This window comes from Sapajus apella, unplaced genomic scaffold, assembly GCF_009761245.1.
Source record: "Sapajus apella isolate SASKATOON/1434 unplaced genomic scaffold, GSC_monkey_1.0 scaffold7, whole genome shotgun sequence".
Classification (NCBI taxonomy): domain Eukaryota; kingdom Metazoa; phylum Chordata; class Mammalia; order Primates; family Cebidae; genus Sapajus; species Sapajus apella.
Genome location: NW_022436947.1, coordinates 30,893,080 through 30,911,868, shown reverse-complemented (window position 1 = coordinate 30,911,868; position 18,789 = coordinate 30,893,080). Strand labels below are relative to the sequence as shown.

At 34.1% G+C, this 18,789-nt stretch overlaps 1 long non-coding RNA gene across 1 annotated transcript in view; it reads left to right on the top strand.

The window, feature by feature from the left end:
- The window catches only part of LOC116550018, a 5,261-nt gene extending 236 nt beyond the window's left edge, over positions 1–5,025 (top strand). The window contains exons 2-3 of the long non-coding RNA XR_004268205.1: positions 1,893–1,898; positions 5,014–5,025. This is a non-coding gene — a long non-coding RNA (uncharacterized LOC116550018). The remainder of the gene's footprint in view (positions 1–1,892; positions 1,899–5,013) is intronic.
- Positions 5,026–18,789: the final 13,764 nt, after the last annotated feature.

Here is an 18,789-nt window from a genome sequence, read left to right as displayed (position 1 = left end):
GCCACCATGCACAGCTAATGTTTTGTATTTTTAGTAGAGATGGGGTTTCACCATGTTGACTGGGATGGTCTCGATCTCTTGACCTCGTGATCCACCCGCGTCGGCCTCCCAAAGTGCTGGGATTACAGGTTTGAGCCACCGCGCCCGGCCGATTTCATTATTTTTTATGTCTGCAGAGTATTCTACAATATAAATGTACACATTTTCTTTACCCAGTCCACCATTGATGGGCACCTAGGTTGATTCCATGTCTTTGCTATGGGGAATAGTGTGGTGATAAACATATGAGTGTATGGGTCTTTTTAGTACAAAGATCTATTTCCCTTTGGGTGTATACACCCTGATGGGATTGCCGGATTGAATGGTAACTCTCAAAGGTAGTTCTTTGAGAAATCTCCAAAGTGCTTTCCTACCAAGAGTGTATAGGTGTTTCCTTTTCTTTACAGCCTTGCCAGTATCTGCTTTTTTTTTTTTTTATGTTTTAATAATAGTCATTGTGACTGGTGTGAAATGTTATCTTGTGGTTTTGATTTGCATTTCTCTAATGATTGGTGATGATAAAGATGTTTTCAAGCTTCTTTGCAACTTTTATGTCTTCTTTTGAGAAGTGTCTGTTCATGTCCTTTGTCCATTTTTTTTATGGGGTTGTTTTCTGTTTGTTCATTTATTCAAGTTTCTTAGAGATTCTGGATGTTATATATACTTTTGTCAGATGCATAGTTTGCAAATATTTTCTCCCATTCTGTAGGTTTTCTGTTTACTCTGATGATTTCTTTTGCTGTGTAGATGCTCTTTAGTTTAATTAGCTCCTACTTGTCAATTTTTGATTTGGAGGCTTAGCTTTTTTTTTTTTTTTTTTGTCCAAGTATTTGTTGACAATGGTATTTCTTAGGCTTTCTTCTAGGACATTTACAGTTTGAGGTCTTACATTTAAATCTTTAATCCATCTTGAATTAACATGTATATATGGTGAAAGGTGAGGGCCCAGTTTCATTCTTCTGCATATGGCTAGCTGGCTGTCTCAGCACCATTTATTGAATAGGGAATCCTTGCCCCATTCCTTGTTTTTGTAAGCCTTGTCAAAGAACAGATGTTATAAGTGTGAAAATTTATTTCTGAGTTTTTTATTCTGTTCCATTAGTCTATGGGTCTGTTTTTGTACCATTACCATGCTGTTTTAGTTACAATTGCCTTATAATACAGTTTGAAGTTGGGTATTGTGATGCCTCCAGTTTCGTTCTTTTTGCTTAGAATTGCTTTAATTATTTGAGCTCTAAGTCCCATATGAAATTTAGAATACCATTTTTCTAATTCTGTCAAGAGTGACATTGGTAGTTTGATAGGAGTAGTGTTGCATTTGTAAATTGCTTTGGAGAGTATGGCTATTTTAATAATATTGACTCTTCCAATGCATGAGGCATGATAAGTTTTTCCACTAATTTGAGTCAACTCTGATTTCTTTCAGCAGTGTTTTTCAGTTCTTGTAGAACTCTTTTACCTCCTTGGGTGGCTAGATTCCTATTTCCTTTTCTTTGTGGCTTCGTAAATGTGATTGTGTTTTTTACTAGCCTCTCATCCTGGGTGTTTATTGGTATATAGAAACGCTACTGATTTTTGTACATTAATTTGTAACCTGAAAAACCTTACTAAAATTGTTTATCAGCTCTAGGAGTCTTTTGGTACATAATTTAGGGTTTTCTAGATATAGAGTCATATAATCAGTGAACAGAGATAATTTGATTTCTTCTCTTCTCTTTGGATGCTTTTTATTTCTTTCGTTTGATTGCCTTGGCTAGGACTTCCAGTACTATGTTGAATAACAGTGGTGAGAGTGGATGTCCTTGCCTTATTCTGGTTCTCAAAGGGAGTAGTTTCAGCTTTTGCCTGTTTAGCATGATGTTGTCTATGGGTTTGTCAGAGATGGCTCATTATTTTGAGGTACATTCCTTAGAGGCCTTGTTTGTTGAAAGTTTTAATTATGAAGAAATGTTGGATTTTATTGGAAGATTTTTCTGCATCTATTGAGATGATCATACGGTTTTACTTTTAATTCTGTTTAAGGAGTTAATCACATTTACTGATTTGTGTGTTGAATGAGCCTTCCATCCCATAAATAAAGCCCAGTTAATCATAGTGTATTAACTTTTTGATATGCTGCTGTATTCAATTTGCAAGTATTTTGTTGAGGATTTTTGAGATATTGGCATGAAGTTTTCTTTTTTCTGCTGTGTCTCTGCCAGATTTTGGTTTGAGGCTGATGCTAGCTTCACAGAATGAGTTAGGGAAGAGCCCCTCTTCCTTAATTTTTTGGAACAGGTTCAGTAGGATTGGTACCAGTTCTTATTTGTACATCTGATAGAATTCAGCTGTGAATCTATCTGGTCCAGGGATTTTTTTGGTTGGTAGGTATTTTATTACTGAATCAATATGTTCTATGTGCCAATGAGAAGGATGTATATTCTGTGATCATTGGGTGTTCTGTAGATGTCTATTAGGCCCAATTGACCAAGTATTGAGTTTAAGTCCAGAATTTTTTTTAAACCTATTACTTTGCTTTGTAGACATATGGGCCCCAACAGTGAACAACTATTCTTTCATACTAAGTTCTTTGCTTTTCCATGGGAGGTGTTCTGATGTATCTATTCAAGTTGAAAGGAGATCTTTATGATTTATTTGATGAAATATTGAGTCTCCATGACCACTCTTATGAAAAGGATAGGCCTTGACATGTATGTGTATTACAGATATAATTTGATCATTTTCAAAATCGAACCATCTTCTTTAAGGTAGGTTTATACCACCATCCCAAGAATACAACTATGTGTAGAAAATAATTGCAAAACGGAAGTGGATTTTTTCCTCTTAAAATTAAGCCCGACTTAACTTAGTAATTAAAAAAACCCATGAAAATACTATTGTCTAAGAATAAATGCTTATATGTTCATACACAATTATATACAGGAAAGAGTTGGTGTCTATACTCCATAATTATCAATAAGAGAGGCCTATGTTATTTTCTCTAATTTGTCTGCTTTCTTTAAATAATGGCTTCAACCTTACAGTCCAGACTACATCAAATTTTCTTAATTGGAGTGAACAAAGTTCAAACACAAATAATTTCCAACTACTGATACCCACTGTTACATTTCTCAAGTTCAAAACAAAAATATGTCAGGAATTAAAGTTCAATAAATAGTATCTAATTATTAGTTATTGAATGTTTAAGATCATATGATTCCATACATTTTGTTATTCATGTCTACTAACTTTAGATTTTTAAAGTTTAAAATAGAAAATGTAATCTTACATACTTTAAGCTTTAATTAAGGACAGAATATTCAGAAGTGTCTAACACCTGCTTTATAATAAGTACCGTATTATTTCAAATGCCAGATGGACCAATTAAAATATTCTTTCAGATGATGCAAAATCTTATGATGTGGGTTTTTTTAATCCAAATTTAAATATACACTATAAGAATGTAAAATTATCTAAGTACATGTTAACAAAATAATTTCATTTTTACCATGAAGGAAATGCAAATAACTAAGCCTTTTAAAATTTTCACTCCTCCATGATTCCCTCCCCAATCTTATCTTTTAATTTCACTAATGCTTTAATATCCAAGCTCTTGGTTCCCCATGGTTACTGCTGCTAGAAACAGCTAATATTTTCCATGGAAAATGACCACCCGAAAACAAAGGGAGATACAGGCTTTTAATCTACAATTAACCAGAAACTAAAATTGATGAAAGATAAAAGGTATGGAGAAATACAGACAAAAATTTGTATATAGACATACTTTATAAAACCTATAACCTCAGCCAGCTCATATGTTTATGCCAACTCTTTAGATACCATTTATTTCATTCATGTAGTAGGAACCCTATCAGTGGCTCCTATCTGGAATATCCATCTAGTACATATTTTGCACACTCTGAAGGTGTAATTTTGGTGGAGCCTTCTCAAAATCGTTATTCAGAGCCCCTAACATCTTTTTTACACCCATATTTGTAAATAGTTGATTATGCATAAAGTGATTGGGTTCCCTCTGTCTGGTCACTGATTCAGAAAATAATTTCACAATTTCATTATCATCAGGCAAAGATAACAGCTTTATCCTCTGTTTTGGTGATTTGTTTATGTCCAGTTAATAGCATTTAGTGCCTTCCTTTCAATTTTCTTGTCATACATCTTTCTTCTCCAATAACCTCTAAAGTCCTCTGGGGGTGAGGCCTGGTGTCATTCATCTTTGTATCTCTGACGCCTGGCACCATGCCTAGAACATTAAATGTTTCCAAGCATTTGGCTATGGGCTATGGCGTATGTGGCTCTTAGTCTCATTAGTATGTACGGCTCTATGTTTTCACACCGACAAACATAATTTCCAGCATCACGGAGGGCAACCTTGGTATGGAGCACCAGAGCTACTGCCTAACCCCATGGCTTGGGGAAACTCACCCTACTATTCAGCAGTGAGCCAGAAAGACCAAATATTGGTGGACTCATGTTTAAACAAAGCCTTTTGACTTCTGTATACAACAGAAGCAGCCTGTCAGTTGAGACGTTATCAGGTTAACACAGTACTGTCTAGACCCTGTGTTCTGTTTCTTCTTTCTACATAAAACTTTTCATTGAGGTTCTTTAAACACATACTGTTTGCCTATATTTGGTTTGAATATATCTATTCACCTTTATATTCAAAACAACCTGAGATCACAACCTGAAAGTTATAAATATCATGTTTGCAGACTCATAGGTATCAAATTTAATTTTGAAGCATCCCGTATGTTTTAAAGTCTTTGAAGTCTGGAAAGCTTGGGAGACTACAACTGAACAACTGTTCATAGCCTTCCTGACATTAGGAACAGAGTGATCGAATCCTGTATCTAATAGTCTAAAGCTACAGCCAAATAGGATGCTCAATGGCATATTTAGTTACAGAAGCCAATATTTCCCCAAAGAGATGGGAGAAAAGGAGATCAGTTTTTAAACAAGATCTTAATTAGGAAGTTAGTTTTTCCAACAAAAGATTCAGGACCGATTGGGGAATGAACAGTGCAGTTTACGGACCATAGCACTGAATTCCAAGTTTAGAGAAAACAAGAAACTCCATTTTCTCCTAAATACAGAGACAAATCATTCTGATTAACAGTAAGTCAATCAGACAGCCAGAATTTTCCTATCAGTTAGAAATAAGAAAGGGCTACGTGCCAAAACATGGATAAAATTTCAGGACTCATAATGAACAATAAGAAACTGTATGAACAAAAATAAAATTTGCGAAAAACGGGTACGTGTGTGTGTGTGTGTGTGTGTGTGTGTGTGTGTGTGTGTGAGAGAGAGAGAGAGAGAGAGAGAGAAAGAGAGAGAGAGAGGGAGAGAGAGAAAGAGAGAGAGAGAAAGCCAGGATATCACTTGTTATACACTTGTCCCCACAGAAACAGAAGAGCAATATAAACCAAGAGAATAAATACAAGTTATTCAGAAACACTTCAAGAGTTCATTAGTGTGAAGGCATAGAAGTTAATATATCGCTTATAAAGAATTTAGGCCAGGCACAGTGGCTCACATCTGTGATACCGCACTTTGGGAGGCCGAGGGGGGCGGATCTGAAGATCGAGACCATCCTGGCTAACACGGTGAAACTCTGCCCCGTTTCTACTAAAAAATACAACAAATTAGCCAGGTGTAGTGGCTTGCACCCATAGTCCCAGCTACTCAGGAGGCTGAGGCAGAAGAATCACTTGAACCTGGGAGGCGGTGGTTGCAGTGAGCCAAGATTGCACCACTGCACTCCACTCCAGCCCAGTGACAGAGTGAGACTTCGTCTCAAAAAAAAAAGTTTATACACACACACACCCACCCACCCACACACACACACACACACACACACACACACACAATTTGTTTTCTTTAATGAAAATATGCTTTGCTGTTATCAACCTAAATGCCAGACTGGATAAAGAAAATGTGGTACTTATACACATGAAAACTATGCAGCCACATTAAAGAATGAGATCACGTCCTTTGCAGCAACATGGCTGGAGTTGGGGGGCATTATCCTAAGCAAACGAATGCAGTAACAGAAATCCAAATACTAAATGTTCTCACTTATAAGTGGGAGCTAAACACTGAATACCCATGGGCACAAAGAAGGGTACAACAGACACCAGGGCCTGCCTGAGGATGAAGGAAGGGAGGAGGATGAGGATAGAAAAACTGCCCATTGGGTACCATGCTAATTACCTGGGTGATGAAAAAATCTGTGCTCCAAACCACCATGATATTGCAATTTGCCTGTATAACAAACCTGCACATGTGCTCCTGAATCGAAAACAATGTTAAAACATTTAAAAATTTTACGTTGCTGTTGACTTACAACCCTCAACTAAAGAAGCCCTTCAATAATTTTTACAGAAAATGGTTCATACTGAGTGGACATTCCCCAACTAACGTAGATGGGAAAAGTTTACAAATCTGGATTCAGCACTTTTGGGAATCTTGTTTTACTAAAACATAATTATTGGGAGTACTCTGCATTATACCATGTTCTGTGGAGTAGGAAGACTTAAAAACCTGCAGCACCTTGTTTCTATAGCTGGCAGTACGGGGAAGATACACCTAAGAGTGGTTTAGATGCATGCTCTTCTTCATTCGTCAGTGACCTGGTTATTCCAGCAAATCTGTTGAGCCTTAAAAGGTTTTGTTAAAATATAACCCAATGAGCAAATAGAACTTAATTTTCTACTGAAGGTGATATATTTATGTTCCTCAATATTGTATGTACTGGAATACATGATGTGTGAGGCTCCTTCAACGTCTAAATTTTTATAGTATATGCACATTATATTTATATGTGTGTGTGTATATATATATATATATAGTGTGTGTGTGTGTGTGTGTGTTTGTGTGTGTGTGTCTGAGTTTCAAAATTACCCCCAGAGACAGAAGCTCCAGCAATAATGACAAATCTCTCAGTGACTTTGAAAGAGGTCACTCTAAGATGTACTGACAACCACAATGCTAAGAATAATCAGCATAACTTTTAAAATCAGTTTTATTTATTGAAGCTAGAATCAATGCCTCAGAAAAAAAAAAACAACTAATTTATTTTTTCAAATACGCATGAGGAATTTAGAAACTTCTCCTCCTGCTGAAATTAGTCAATATAAAAGAAAAAACCCTAAACTTTCTGCTATGGAATTATTTTCTATAAGATTAGGATTTATATTGATAGAAATTCAAGGAAATTTCTTCCTTATATGTTGTTCTTGCATCTTAGAGGGCCATTCATAAACCATTCTTCTTCCAAATTTATCAACTATACTGTCTGACAGCCTCAAGTTTTCACTTTTTGTACATTTCAGTGTATTTATAAGCAGGCATGTATTTAGCATCAACTATGGGCAAGGCTCTGTTCTAATAAAAATGATAGCTATGTAGATATTTGATACACAGCACTTTCCTAAAGAAGCTTAAAACATGTTTATGATATTAAATTATATAAACAATGTAATAATATGTGCAACGTACACATCATCAATGTATTCATGCATATACATATGCTATTAAAATCACAAAACTATGTGTTATAAGCACCAAATAAGTAGAATAATCACTAATGCAATGTAGTGTGTCAGATTTTTTCACCATGAAGTAAAGTGGTTAGGAAAAGCTTTACAAACAATGTGGGAATTCAATTGTGTGTTGTATTAGTCCATTTTTACACTGCTATAAAGATCCTACCTGAGACTGGGTAATATACAAACAAAGGAGGTTTAATTGGCTCACAGTTCTCCACAGCTGGAGAGGCCTCAGGAAACTTACAATTATAACGGAAAGGGAAGCAGGCATGCCCTACATGGTGGCAGGCCAGAGACAGAATAAGAGCAACAGCAGGGAAATCTGCTTTATAAAATGATCAGCTGTCATGAGAACTCACTCACTATCAAGAGAACAGCATGAGGGAAACCACCTCCATGATCCAGTCAGTAGCCTCCCACCTCTTTCCTCCCTAGACAAATGGACATTATGGGGATTATAATTAGAGATGAGATTTGGGTGGAGACACAGAGCCAAACTACATCATGTGTTAAAACTCAATAAACTTCAGATAAATTTAGAAATTTACCAGATCTAAAATGCACCATAATAAATAGGCTAATATATAGTGCCTAAGATACTGTGAAGTGAGAAGAATAGACTAGACTTGTGGGAAAGGGAAGAACTGAAATATCCACTTGGTGAGGTAGGTTAAACTCAGATGCTGATGAGTTTCTTGTTTCCAGATAAGGAATCTTTGACTGTATTATTTTATAGCAAATTAGAAGCCAGGGCAGGTTTTTTCCAAAATAAATTATTTTGAATAAAATTTTATGCAGTTTAGTCATATGTGAATTCATGTTAGAGTGCTAGAGAGAAAGTAGAGATAAAACACTTCCTCAGGGACATTTTCAAACTCTGTGCCTGAAGTGATTGAGAACCTGATCTATATATTATTGGAACAGTGGGGAATGAACACTTTCAAAAGATGATTTTTGAAGCAGGTCTTGATAAAGGATTTGTTGTGATGGGGCATATAGCATAGAATAATTCAGGCTTAATCCTGGGTAATTGAAAGGCGTTTGTATCATTAGTAGAGAAAAGAATATTTGTTTTGGGAAGTAAGGATACCTGCATTTTACAAGTTGAATTTGGCATAATGGTGATCATCCAAATGGACATGCTTATTGAAATATGAACACATAAAACTTGAGATATATATGGATAACAATGCTTGAACAAACAAGAAGGAAATTTGCTAATGAGACATCATTTGTGATGATCAAGATTGCAGGCTCCATGGATGAGTGAAAAAACAAGGCAGATTTGGGGCAACGAGAAGGGAGAGGGAGGTAAGTAAGTCACGTGTATTTAAGAAACTTAACAATGAAGAGAAGAAGAAATAATAAAGATATGGGGAAGCTAAGTTTTCTTTTCTTCACAAAATACTTTATATGTAGCCAAGTTGTTATTCATGAGAGAAGACAAAATTCATTCTCATATATGTGATGCCTTAGAATATCTGTCACATAGATAACTTTGCTGAATATATCAATTGAAATTTCAGAACAAATAAAGATTACCTCAAATCCAGGTTTTAAGAATACAGAAATAGCAGAAAAAAAACCACTCATTAAGTACTGACACTTTTTAAACATATATAAATATGTGTAAGAAAATATATATTTATGTATATATATGTGTGTGTATATATATTAATATATATGCTATATATAAATATGTTTTACATATTATATTTGTGGGTATGTTGTAGCAATACCTCAAGAACTTTTAAAAGATATGAAAAATTAATCAAAAATTAAATAACATCTAACACCATGTGAGTATAAGAAGACTATAAGAAATAATATAGTATTAGAATTTTTTAAAGTTTTTTAAAAATATGCATCAGAAATATTCTTGAACTGTAAATATATTACTATTTGGACCTCAAGAGCCATTCAACATAGCTTCCTAAGTTAACCTGCCTGCCCTTAAAGGAAGCTCTTCTAGAGAGAGTTGTCAGGCTCTTAGCAGAAGAGCCAATTTCTTTGAGAGAATGGACATGGTGAGAAAGCTCAGATGTAGGCAATGGGGAGAAAGGCAGCAAACCACATTGCCATGTAAGTACCTATGCAACAATCTTGCATGTTCTTCACATGTATCCCAAAACCTAAAACACAACAAAATATATATATATAAAATAAAGATAAAATAAAATAAAAGAATGAAGACAAAATCGAACAATTCGAGGTGTGCACTACAGTTTGCTCTGATTAGACATTCAACTACAGCCCTACAAAATAGTAGGATCTCAGTTAATAACTTTTAAATGGAATTAAAGAACTGGGCCTAAGGCAGTCACACTTTACAATGTTTTTGCAAATGTATCATGAAATTAGTTCTTTCTTTTATATAATTAATTAAAATTTAAAAATTATCTTTGTAAGGGTTTTATTTGGTGATGTGGCTACACCACAGGAAATATTTATTCAAATAATTTAATGACATAAAATTAATTTCCACTGATCTGATTTTGATTTAAAGTTTAAGAACATGTGAACAGTAGGTTTGTGAAAAGGTGTTAAAGGCCTTCTGGCTGTTTCTTTCATCAATTTTGTTTTGCTTTTACTAGCCTACCTCATATCTAGCAGGCATGCTATACCATGTCCAGGCGTTTGAAAAATAAATGAATTGCAGCTGTCAATGCCTCCTGCCTGAATTCTTGAGTTTCTTTATGAATATTGGGGCTGTGCTGTGTTTTCTCCTAGCAAGTTATTTCTAAAGGAAGCATGATGGCTCTTTCATGTAAATTAATTTCTACAGCTGCAATTTTTACGCTTAGCCTGGGGCTCTTCTTTGTGACTTTTGCATTTATTTAAAACATAGCATTTTGAAAATTATAATGTATTTTTATTGAGTTTAAGCTTTATTGGAGACAGCTTGAAATTATTACTGGATCTGTATTTTAAAAACAATTAATAAACATGTCCCTCTGAAATAATTGCTTGGTGACTATTTTGCCATTCTGGCATTCTTCATTTGAACAGGCTGCTTCCAGTGCAGCCTTAATCTGTTTGCCCTTGTCCTCACCATGCTTCATATGCTTTAGTGGGTTTTTTCTTTTTATTATTGTTATTTTAAATTAGCCTAAGAAATTTTGTTCAACACACGATTTAGTCCAAATTAAGAAATGTTATATTTTCAGTATTTTGGAAATTCAGGCTTTCCAAAATTGTTGTGATCATCCAAGATACTTCATTCTGGCAAACCAAACATTTTAAAACCATAATTAAAAGATTTTTTTTCTGAGTTATCTAAGTAATCTCAAATATTAGTAATCTCAATGTTGGTGACCTTGAAAACTCTGGTTTTACTAAATGTAGAAGCTGCTACAGTCATTTTATACTCTTTATCTTCTTGATATAATCTTAAATTCTACCTAAAAACAAAAAGCCTTGTTTTATTATTGACTTACTGAATTCTGTTTGGAAGGAATATTTTTTTTCAGACAGCCAAACAATAGATATCATTGGGAACTCTCTCTTTAGAATTAATATTCATCAACACTGTAGAAATGACTATTTTAAAGATAGTGATTATTCTTTTTATCAAACTATTTTTGACATTCCACATAAGATCAAAACTTTAATAGTAACAGGGAAAAAAAAGTAGGTTATATAGGAGTACAGTATCTAAAAAAAAGTACTTAGTTTTAGGCAGTTTCTATCACATCATGAAGTATAACTTGGCATCTACAAGTCAGAGGGAACAGGGTTCAAATCCTAAGTCCTTTACTTATGAGCCTTGTGACATCAGACAACTTCACTAACATCTCTCTACTTCAGTTCTACCATAGGAAAAATGGGAGCTGTAACAGTCCCTACCTAAAAAGTTTGTGGAGAAGATTAAATGGCAAAGTGAGTGTACAGTGGATGGGCTAGCACCCAGCAGAATAAGAAAGCTGCTACAAACAGTTGTGGAATTATTACCCACACTGATTTTTTTTCAGGCAGTGTTTTCAAATCTGTATAAACACATACCAGATGTATTTACACAATAGTTTTCTATTGAGTATTCTGCACGCCTATATCTCTCTGTATGAATTTATTAATGGTAAACAAATATGAGGTCTGACTTTTCAAAAGCTCAACTCTGGAAAAAAATCTTATTAATATTGAACATTTGGGTAGGTATAATTGATATTTCACTGTTATCTTAACTGGAAAATCCCGTTACTTACACATTCAAGCTTTTCTGTTTACATTAGCTAACCACTTGGATTTGTTATTCTGTGTAGTGCGTATTTATGTCCTTTATGTCTATTGTGCTACTTGCTTTCCCCACCTTTTTAAAAGTTTAACAATGTGTACAAGCTTTTTGTATTACGCATATAATAACCCTCTATCTGATTTTGTGGTATGAGCAATGTGCCACAAATTTGTGATTAGCCTATTGACTTCACTAATATATTTTGTTTTTATTTTTATTTATTTTTTTTTTGCTTTTGAGAAGTTCCTAGCTATAGTGTGACCTATGCATCCTTGTCTATAAGACAAAGATGATAACCACTTTATGTATTTGTTATAAGAATTTATACAAGTAAAGCACTTTTAAAAAACTAATCCTTGACACATCCTAAGTGCTCTTGACTTTCTAAAGAAAATGGAATCAATTTTTCTTTTCCCATATATATTCTAAATTTTCAATTCTGAACCAAAAATTATCTTATCTCTATATTGTATATAAAATTTTCTATATGTTCTTGAAAAATTGTTAATATCTGTTTTTTTTTGTTTTATATTTTACAGGACTTAAAAATTCCCAGATACCAGTATTTTTCCAGATTTCTGGTTGTGAAATAATCTCTTATTTTCCCACTCAGTTGACATACTTGCCTTATCATTTAGTAAATATGTACATCCTGGGATCTATTTCTGAATTTTCTTTTCTGTATCTCTAATCCTAAGGTAATGCTCCCTTGATTTCATTACAGTGGCTTTACAGTTTTTTGTGATATTTTCTGTTGTTATATCTCTCTTATCTGTTATTTGAGAAGCTTTCTTAGTTATTTTTGGCAACTTACAAATTTATACAAATTATATATAATTTGCTCAGTTTTATTACAAATCTAATTTGTATCCTAATTGCAATGGCACAATATATATACATTTTTTAAATGGCGACTGAATTTTACCAAATTCATTTTCATCATTTATTGATTATAATCATATGCTGTTTTCATCTTTCAATCTGTTGATATAATGGATTGCATAGGTTTCCTGATAGTGAAATACCCTTGTTTAACTGAATAGTCTAGCCCGAAAATACATTTTAAAACTTTTTTTCTTTTTTCCCTAGTCTCAAGATGTAACCTTGAAGCTTACTGCAGAAACCTGTTTTTCTTCTCCTTAGTCTTAAAATACAGCCTTGTACTTTCTTTGAAACACCATTTCCCTCCCTTTCTCACCATGCCCTGCCTTACACTATGAGCATTTGCCCAACTGTATGCTTCTGCGTAATTACGTACTTACTGAGAAGTTCCAGAACTAATCTTGAAACAGATCAAGCATAGAAACTCAGCTACAAAAGTCCAGAGATTACCTCAAGGCCGTTAGTGAACAACCCGGTCATTGTTGAGATGACTCCAGCCCACACTCCAGGTGGAGTATGGCTGGATACCACACACTTCCACCCTGTACTCAGCAGCCTGCCTGAATGCCTCCCCTGTTGCAAGTTCCTCTTTTTAAGCTCTCCTCCCTACTCTAAAATGTGAAGTGCTTGCTCTGGAAGAAAATCTGGTCATTTCTCCCTTGCGAGTGTTGTTTAAAATGTTACTTTCTTTCTACCATACCTCACTGTTGCCACTGGACTCTGCAAGTGGTGAGCGGGCAGACCTGCATTTGGTTATAACATTTATTATTTACATGTATTTTCTTATATTGTGATAGACATATATATTTTGGGAAACATCTACTTTAAAAAGATTATTAAGGTGGCCATATAGTTAATCAACATTTAACTATTAATATTCAATAGTTACATAGACATCATAAAATAGTCCTAGTCTCTGTTGGTAAAAGAGACTCTAAATGTATTCAGAGAATCTATTTTATTCATTACATTACACAGCTCCTTTATCCTTTCACTTATGTTTGTCTGTAGCAGTCACGTCCAAATATAAAAAGTATATTGAAATCTTCTAGAATAATTGTAGCTTCATCAAGTCCTTGCATTTCTAATAGGTTTTGTCCTGTTATTTTCCTGCTAAATTGTGTGTGGCTTGCAGGATTTGAACATATATATATATATATATATATACACACACACACACACACACACACACATATATATATATACATATATATATATATTTCTATCTTTTGTCATAATCTAGTGATTTCTGGAATTCTGTTTAGCTCTATTAATTTTGAAAACTTCCTTCTCTGTAGTAATACATCAACTCCCACTTTCTTCCTGTATGAATATATCTGGAGATTCTTTGTTAACTCCTTTGTTTTCAATCTTTATAGCACTTTGCTTTAAATATGTTTCATGTAAACAGCTTACAGTTATTTTTCTTTTGTCTTTACTAACCCATTCTGTTTTTTATATTTTGTAGTAATCTGAAAATTCATCTAGCTGTAGTCTGGTTGCAGTGATGGCCGACAGTCAATGAGTTCAAAGTGTTGACACTTTCTTGGCACACAGTAGGGAGAAGGGGAAACCACACACACACACACACACACACACACACACCCCAACCATCGATATCTCTAAAAACTCAGCCAGAAAGCATTGGACATTGGAGAATTTGTCATTTTGAAAAAGTCTTGTATTTGTACAAATACAGTATTTTACAGAATCACTAAGTCTAGCAAATAATCCTGTAACAAGGAAAGAAACAAGTGTGAATCAGATAATGGAAGTAAATCAGCCTGAAGATTATAGTATATACTTGAAGAGTAATTGCAGATATTCTTTCTCTTTCTTTTATTGACATTGATTTTCCTCTTTAGCCTCATATATACATATGTGTGCGTGTGTATATGTACATATATTCTATTTTTAATTTTGTTATATTATTCTTGACTCAAGGAACCTCACTTGTATTTCTGTATTAACACTCTGTATGATATTTTATTGATCTCATTTTTGTTACCAAATTTTTGCTTATTTTATCTATTTTATTTCATAAGCCTTAACTTGCCTTAAAGCTTTGAGAGAAAATAGAAATTGATGGATGCATAAGCCTTTGCAAATGTATTTATATACATGAAAAGACATGACAGCTTGACAGAGGATTCAACTGGATTTTTCATGTATCCTTCCATAAAAATATATTTAATGAAAGACAGAAATTTTAATTGAAAATGGAATTTAAAATTATGAGTATCTTCCAAATGTAGTTATCATGGAAGTACTAAAATGCTAAATCTAAATCTGAGATAATAACCTGGTAACTGGGACAAGATGCAATGCAGTGTGCATTGTTTACTAATAGAATCCATCTGGTGGTTATGACTGAATTTCTTTATATCTGCTTTCTATTATATGTAGTTTTATATTTTAGAAGCCTAGAAAAGACATATTTTTAAGAAACACCCTAATTATATTCAATAATACACATAATCACCTGTTTCAGTAGTTTTCAGTCTTTATATGTATACACATACATACATGTACACACATAAATAGCAAGAGAGAGAGTTTAAATTTTGTAACAAAATTTTTACTTTAGCCTTGAAAATTGCTCTCATTAGAGGAAAAAAAAATGTATAAGAAGAGACAAATTCCCTAGACCCTTCCTCAGAAATGTGAATTCAGTAGATTAGCTGTTAGAGCCCAGGAATCCACATTTTAAGAACTCTGATAATTTGGATGCAGTTGAGTCCAACTATAAACAATATAATCCTTTGATAACTATTGTATTGTTTCAATCACCTGATGAGCTCGGTTTCATTTTTTTCTAATGCTAGATAATTGTTTTTAGCTCTGTAGTAAAGATGAAATAGTGTAAATAAAGGTGAAACAACAAACAATATTTTTAATTAGTATAATACCAAGCACATAGTATGTGTTAGCTTCTGTTTTAATGAATCATTTTCCATTATGGCAATGTTCACATTACACTATCATTATCCAGTTAGGCACTTGTTCCCCTTTAAACTATCATTGCTCTGAGTGACAAGAATGTTTCTTTTCTGCATATGAACCTCTAGAATCTGACTTAATGTCTGACATGTTATGTGTTCTCAGTTTTTGTTAAATTAACAAACTGAAGTGTGCACATAGAAAAAACACAGAAGCTAGCAGGAGAGCTCAGAGTACACTAGAAGGTCAAAGAGTTAAGAAAGCACGAGGTGATAATTTGACATAACGATGTGAGAAGATTCTCCTTTCACAAACTGGTTGAGTCCCTGGCTGTCTCCTCTGGGGATGAACAGCACCCTCATCTGCTCATACATGGATGCCATTCTCTTTGCAGCTCTATCCTTGCCTCTGTTATCACCCACTTAGACTACCCCCGCTCCCTACCTTTGCTACACATTGGATTTTGCATCCCTCTATTGAAATAATTATATGCTATTAAACCAAATATATTACCATTGTTCTCTAAACTGAGTTCCTAATAAAAGCACATTAGTGGAAAATTTCTGTAAGAAAAGAGTGTTATTACAAATGTTTCTACAATTTTATAACCTGTTTGCTTTTTTCTAAGAATATCCTCTATGATGCTTTCTTAAGAGAGCAATCACAATTACAACATTTATTCAAATGTATAAAAACAACAAAAGCAGCTATTGAAATAACATTAAATTTCCTCATCTATAGAAAAATACTAAAAATAATTTATTCATAAGCCCCGTTTTAAAGCCACACACAAACTAATTTTAAATATTTCCACCAAATAACTTTAAATATTCAGTTCAAATTTCAAAGAGATATCTATAAAATAAAATACACATTTTAAAATAATTATGGTGTTTATATCATTTGGAGTGACAATGAAGAGTTTACTAAGAATTAGAGTTTCCTTCTAAAAACATTACTAGTAATAAAATATCAGATAATTTGGGTATATTAAATAAGCTGCCACTTAAATTATTGCTTTATTACACTCAGTGATAAATTGAAAGAATTATTGCAACACCCCAAAGAAATTATTCTCAAATGCATATTATATAGTTTAAGAGTATAAGATTTAATACATATTAAAGATCATTTATTATAATTCTCATCTTTCTATGATGATAGCTTCTTGAGGAAGGTAAGCTCAATTATTTAATCTCTCCCACAAAATGATATTTTCTATCTTCTTGCTATCTGCATGTTTTTGTTGTCATGTTTTTCACTTTAATTTACTCCAGCTGACATTACTTGATGTTAATATTTAGTCAGCAAGAATTTTCTCAATGTGTAATTTTAGAGGTTATGATAAAATAAGGCACTGAACATATGCATGTCAGTTTTCTTGGCAGATTCAGCTTCTAGATCAGCTCCCAGGTATTAACACAAATAGAGTTGATGTGGGCATCATATTGGAGATACTGTGATACAATGTGGTAACACATTAGCTATGCTGTGAAACTGCATAACAGATGCAAAGAAAGACAGGCTCTGAATTTCAAGTTAACTATTACTTCCAAATCATCTGAAGGTGACTTAAATTATGAACAGTACAAAATTATGTTTGGGGCACAATACATTCATTAAACAAACATTTGTCAAACATCTAAAAGGTGCCCAGTGCTATCCATGGTACCGATAAATCAAAGTTGAAATATCACTGTCTCTCTTCTCAACAGAACTCACTCTCTAGCAAACAGGGAATCGAAACATGGGTGTGAATTCTAACTCAGGAGTCTGCAAGGTGAACAGGCAATATTTTTCATCTACCTGGGGAAATCAAGGAGAGCTTTCTAATAGAGGTAGTATTTGAAATGATGTTTGGACACTGACTGTAATACCAGGTAAACTGAAGTGTGAGTGGCTTGGAACCATTAAGGGCATGACGAGAAAGTGAATGATATGCACAAAGGTTAGACAGATGTCCCGGTAAAGAGTATGTTAGGAATTTGCTAGTAGTTCAACTTGGCTGAACTTCATGCAATGTGTAAGATAGCAGTGAGATATGAGACTAAATAATTAGGGTCAAAGTACAGAGGGCCTTAAGCGTCAAACAAAGGAGTTTGTCTTTTCTTCTGCAAATGGTGGGGGACACTTAAAAAGATTTTTATAAAAAATACAAATAGATAACATTTATTAAGCACTTACAAGATGCAAGAACTGCACTAAGCTGTATGTATGCATTCCCTATTTTTCCCATAAAAGGAGCTATAAAATAGGTATTAAATTATATCAGAAAACTAGAACCTAGAAAACAAAAGATACTGGCCCAAAGCCACTTCATTTATTAGCAAATCTGAGTCTGAGCCTTAACTTTTTAAATTCTAAGTTCTCTTAACCCACTGGTATTTTCCAACCCAAAGGAAAGTCAAACAACCCATTAGCAATATGTGAATTGCCACTGTGGAAGCAGTGTTGCAGAGGGCCTTTGGGAGCATAGGAACACAGACAAGAAAGTCATCAAGGAAACTTCTTCAACACTAGAGGTGATGACTAATATGTTTCAATCAGAGATGGAGGAAAAAAAAAGATTTAAGTTATAAATTAAAAAGAATACATTAATCAGGGCAGGCCCCAACAAAAAGCAGACAGTATATGGCACATTCAGAGTAGATGACAGAAAGCTTAATAAAGAAACTCTTTACAAAGGTGTGGTCATAGTTTAGGAAAATCACCGAAAAGATTAGATTCCAGAGCTTGCAAAAATAGGGGTGGATTGCTACCCAGAAGTCCTGAAGAGAGAGGGGATGCTGCCAATACTGGAACTCGGTAAAGCTGAAGAGAGAGGGCTGCCCCAGGAGCACTGGCATTTGGTCAAGGGACACAACTCAGTGATCTCTCAGGAACAGAGCAAAATCCCATTCTTCTGTATGCTGCCTGGGCCTCCTCCAGAAGAACCTAACCTGAAGCCAGAAAGCAAGGGTTATCACGGATTCAATTTATACACATTAGCCTCTCTGGCACAGAGCAGGGTGAAGGAGGGCAGAATGAAAAAATAGAGGAAATTGGACAATTTCTAGTTCAACGTAGAATATGAGGGTTAAGGTGACTGGGAGAAGGAAAAGAGGGAAATAATAAAAGTAAAAAAAACTTCAAGAAATGGTTTGAGCTTTG